The 5,600-nt window shown below is 38.9% G+C and overlaps 1 pseudogene; it reads left to right on the top strand.

Annotated features, from left to right (window-relative positions):
• Positions 1-4,684: 4,684 nt before the first annotated feature.
• Positions 4,685-5,317, top strand: LOC149179277 (protein-tyrosine-phosphatase MKP1 pseudogene; annotated as a pseudogene).
• Positions 5,318-5,600: the final 283 nt, after the last annotated feature.

The following is a 5,600-nucleotide window of genomic DNA, read 5'->3' as shown; positions in this document are numbered from 1 at the left end:
TTTCGGTACTAGCCAATCCATTATGGCCTTTACCTTTTCTGGGTCAACTGAAATCCCTTCTCCTGAAATGATGTGCCCAAGATAATGAACTTTCTTCTGAAAGAAGGAACATTTTGACAATTTTCCATACAATTGATTTCCCCTTAACCAAGTTAATACAACCCTTAGGTGATTTTCATGCTCCTTTTCATTCTTGGAATATACAAGAATGTCATCCAGAAAGACTTGCACAAATTGGTCCAAATACTTCCTGAACACACCATTCATGAGGCTCATGAATACTATTGGTGCATTGGTTAAACCAAATGGAATAACTACGAACTCGTAGTACCCAAACCACGTTCAAAATTCAGTTTTTGAGATGTCACCTTCCTTAATCCTCAATTGGTGGTATCCAAATCGTAGATCGATCTTTGCGAAGATTGATGCTCCTTTCATTTGATAAAATAGGTCATCTATTCTAGGTATCAGGTACCTATTCTTTACTGTGGATCTATTCAAGTCCCTATTATCTATGCATAGCCTTAAGGAACCATCCTTCTTCTTAACAAAAATCACTGGTGCACCCCAAGGTGAAATACTAGGTCTGATAAATCCCAAGTCTAAGAGCTCTTTTAACTGCATCTGTAACTCACAAAGTTCAGGAGTTTTCATCCTATAGGGTGTCTTAGATATTGGTTCTCCACCATGTTTTAGGTCAATTGTGAAATCAATCTCCCTTAGAGGAGGTAATCCAGGCAATTCCTTAGGAAAAACATCCTTGAACTCTGAAAAATTTGGATTTTGATCTAGGGAGGGTCCCTTCTGGTCACTTATAGCCTCGACCAAATATAGCTTGCAACCTTGTCAGAGACAAATTTTTACCTTCATCATGGATATGAACCGTAGTGACACTCCTCTCTTGATTCCACATATCTCTTGGCATGCCTTCATCACCTAAGCAAATCAACTTCTTCTTGAAACAGTCTACCAAAGCTCAATGAGCTTCTAGCCAGTCCATTCCAATAATTACATCATACGTCCCCAATGCTGGGACATATGCCTTCAACTTAGTTATACAAACCCCGAGGTTTACCTAACATTGGTCAACACTAGGTCCTACTACTTGTTTTATCCTAGAAGCCGTCTCAACTTGCTTAAAGTCATCGTGCTCATAGGCTGCCAACCCACATTTTTCTAATGCAATTGGTGAAATGAAACTATCTGTAGCACCTGAATCAAACAAAAGTTTAATGTTTACTTTGTTTATCATACCTAAGGTTTCTACCACGACAGACTGGTGTTCAACTTGCTAGTTATCAACTGCTACATATATTCGATGGTGGCTACTTGCCCCCCCCCAATTGGTGCTTTTCCTTCTCTACAGTTGTTACCAGTTTGTAACTTTGGGCAGTCACGCTAGTATGAGGTCCCCCACATCCCCAACAAGTGATGTGCGGTAGACCCTGAACCGAATATGTTGGAGTTCCTTGAAAAGAGTTCCTTCCCTTGGGACCCCTACCCCTACTTGTTTCTCCTCGCATATTACCTTGATTTTCACATGCCCTTGAAGCTATGGGTGAAGTTGCACTAGTAACCATTCAAATCCCCACTATCAGTGCTCTGGGTACAACCATGGTTCCATATGGTGGTGGCCTCAAACTTCCTCCCTTGGGAAAGGTGCGAGGGGCCTTCCCCATAAACCTTGGTTGTTGTGGAAAAATGGTTTTTTTTCCACCCTTTAATTCTAAATGTTCTTCAACATAACGAGCATGTTCCATAGCTTTTGCAACTGAGGATGGTTTCCACATCTGCACCATTGCCCTAATCTTAGGGTTCAATCCATAAATGAAACGATCTGCTTGGCACTAGTCAGTATCCATGTAGGAGACATACTTGACCAATTCCATGAATCTAATCTCATATTCTTCTACCATATAATTTCCCTGTACGAAGGCATGGAAGGCTCCTACCTGTTGTTCTTCATAATATGTTGGTAGGTACTTTTTCCTGAATCTCTCCTCAAATAACTCCTAAGTAATTGTGTCTGGAGTGAGGTGTAGTTGACACTCTAAGTTACCCCACCAATTCATAGCACTATCTCTGAGTTGGAATATTGATATTTTAGCTTTTGAATTGGAATTATAATCCCTCATTGTGAAGCACCTTCTCATTCCTTCTAACCAGGTTTTTTCACATTCGCTGGCATGACCTCCAACAAACTCTCGGAGCTTAATATTTTGGAGCTCCCTAGTAATGTCCTCGCTTGGAGGTCTTTTATCAGAGTCTCCTGATCCCTCGAGATTTCCTAGCCCTGATTGAGGGTGCTCAACTTCCACTTCAATTGTTTGGTACCCTTTTAAGGTCTCATTAATTACTTCTAGGGAACGCAAGATGAGATTCAACTCTAGTGAAGGTAATGGGTTATTTGTAGGAGGTCCTTGTGATGACTCTCCTTGACCTTGATTTCTTCGCGTCCTCACCATTTTGAATTGTTCAATATTTGTATGATACGTAAGAATTATTAGCAAAACTTAGGGCCTCATCAATCCTTACTCAACTCACACAATTGTTTTGCATAATGATAGGTGCAAGTTTTCCTATTTCTATACTTGTAAATGACTATTTCTAATATTGAGAAGATAATCGTGGGTCTACTAAATCCTCCTCCATTTCTATCTAAGCAAGTGCTACCTCACACTGCTAGTCACCCTCAAATATCTTTAGATATCCCTAAACAATCATCCTAAATCCATCTTATATATTTTGAGCATTCACATTAACTTACCATTTTTAATCACATTATTATAACTAGGTGCCCTTTTGAAACTCCATCAACAACGTTAAATTAGTTTTCAAAGTGGATGCCTAGCTATCTCAATCAACTCAATATTGACATTATTGTTAGATGTATACTATCCAATTGATGTATATAGAATGGCTAGTGCTACATGCTTTAAGATAATAATATTGTATATTGTAAGTGATTCTAACATACCAATCTATTGTTGTTCACATTTGACAATTTTAATGTATTAAAATCTACTAAGAGAAAAGAGAAATATATTTTGTGCAATGCAATGGACTCCATATTATATTCAAGTATATTTTTTTTTAGAGTATGAATGAGACCAATTACCAAATTCCTCTAGATACAAAGAGGAAAACATTAACATCCCAAAATCAAACTCCATTACCATGTCAATGCCATTGCATTCTGTATTATTTATCCTCAACTCTAACTAATTGAAACTCAGAAAAGGTATAATCTATAATGAACCTAACACTTGGAGGAAGCCATGGGCGTCTTTCATGAACGAGAACTCCTATTGGATCCGAATGCGTATGACAAGGTTCTAAAGAGATTCATTCTATTGAATAATTTATCAGAGGGTAAGCGAATCCATTCCCACTTAATCCAAAACTGGACTCCTCCATTCCATTTTCCTCGGAAACCATTTTGAGGAGATGTACACGAAGTTAGGCAACCTGGAAGATGCACACAATGTGTTCGACAAAATGCCCATGAGAAACGTATTTTTATGGAATACCAACGAATACAGAGTTGGTTGTGGTACTCTGTTGAAGGTTACGCGATATTGTAATTTGTTGGTTGTTTAATTGCATAGGGTTCGGTTGATGTCCTGAATTTTTAATAAACCCTGTAAGATTTGTTGGGATATGGGAACGTAAAGCTTGTATTTACATTCTTTTGAGTACAGTGCTGGATGGTTGGATTAGTGGCGTTAATTTCCAACAAAGAAACTTTGCTCGTTCGAGTTCAAGTGTAATTGATTTTTTTTTTTTCTCCAAACAATTTCAAAAGTCCAAATTTTATGATATCTAGTGTTATGTCATAGCAAAATGATACTCGGGTTTCGTTCTTTCAAAGGGAAAAAGGATCACTTAGGAAAACTTATGATTAGAATTTCCATATTATCTTTCCAGACATTCCAGGAGGCGCGGATGCATTTGAGCTTGCTGCAAATTCTACTATGGTGTCAAACTGGAGCTTACACCCATCAATGTAACCCCACTTCGCTGCACTGCAGAATATTTGGAAATGACAGAAGACTTTGGCGAGGGCAATCTGATACTAAAAACTGAGGGGTTCCTCAACCATGTGGTGCTTAGAACTTGGAAGGATTATGTCCGGACTCTACAAAGCTGTGAGTTTTTAATGCCACTAGCCGAAGAACTTAATATGGTGAAGAAATGTGTTGATTCAATTGCTATGAAGGCTTGCACGGATCCCAGTCTCTTTGGTTGGCCAATGACAAAGGGAATGGGGATGCAAGGGATGCAGAATACTAGAGGAGGTGTTATTTGGAATGGAATTAACGCAGGAACAAGACAAAGAGGGGAACTATTAGATTGGTGGTATGAAGATGTTGCTGAGCTGAACTTACCCTTCTACAAAATAGTAATATCCACAATGGAAGCTAAAGGAATTAGGCAAGAGAGAAGGCATCTATACTCAATGAAACTGAGAAGAGTGATGCAAAAGGTTTTGAAGTTATTGGTAACGGTGACCTGAAAGACAAGGACAACACTCATAGCAAGGAAGATGTTATTAGTTCCAACCTTAGTCATGAAAAAGAGTTACTCTAGATGATCTCCTTTACAGCTTGAACATGCGAATTTAGATGATCTCCTCATACTGAGCTACTCTTACACTATTGAAGATGCATTTCAGTATGCTAAAATGGCCCATGGTATCACAAATCCGAACATGGGTTTTGCTTGCCAAGTATTACATTGCCAAAACAAGGTACATGCAGCTCTGATGAGTCCTAGGTCTTTGCTAAGGATGTATAGAATGGCCCCTCATTCTTCATATGATTCTTTACATTTAGTTACAAATGCGGTCAGTAAACCTGGTGTGGATGCATTGGATTCCAGAGGTGCTTTTATTGTACACATACCATCTGCAATTTATGTGCGGATTGGACAAAGTTATGACTCTGTAATGGAAAGGATGGGAAAGGTTGTTACTTTGCAGGTTGTAAGATATGAAAGAACTGAGGGTCCAATTGTTATTATTGAGGAAGGGCATGAAACTGATGAATTCTGGGATGTTCTTTCTAAAGCCCCTATCTTATTTGATGATTACAAGAAGACAAGAAATAGTGTAGGTAAGGATGTATTAGGAAGCTTCAACTCTGGCAAAGAGGAGGTTGATGTAGCACGCAGGGTGGGTGTTGGAAACAAGAGAGTAGAACCGTATGATATAGATTTTGAGTTGTTCAGGAGAGCAGTTATAGGAGGGGTTCTGTCACCATTTTCAATATCAGGTTCTGGAGCTGAAACACACCTTCTGGCAAGAGAAAGTGGCTAGGGTAAACTACGATGCAAAATTGTGAGTGGTAGTGTGAAAGAGTTCATTAGAGCTTCGAAAGAAACTGGAAACGTAGTTGTTTTTGCCTAGATTTCATGTTGAAGCAAGACAGATAAAGGCAGAAGGCAATTCATATAAGCCAAGAGTTGATGGCTATCTTGAATACATATTATACTGGTGTTGTTATGGCCTTGATGACCACAAGAAGGGTGGAACGTCTCGGCCTAGCAGAAAGTGTATTAAACCATCAAAGAAAAAGTGTTGGATGACCACATACAAAGAG

This window comes from Pinus tabuliformis, chromosome 4_1 (assembly GCF_031772625.1).
Source record: "Pinus tabuliformis cultivar Carrire ecotype Pingquan chromosome 4_1, CPIR1, whole genome shotgun sequence".
Lineage (NCBI taxonomy): Eukaryota > Viridiplantae > Streptophyta > Pinopsida > Pinales > Pinaceae > Pinus > Pinus tabuliformis.
The sequence above is the reverse complement of the archived record's forward strand: the minus strand, read 5'-3'. Positions and strand labels throughout refer to the sequence as shown.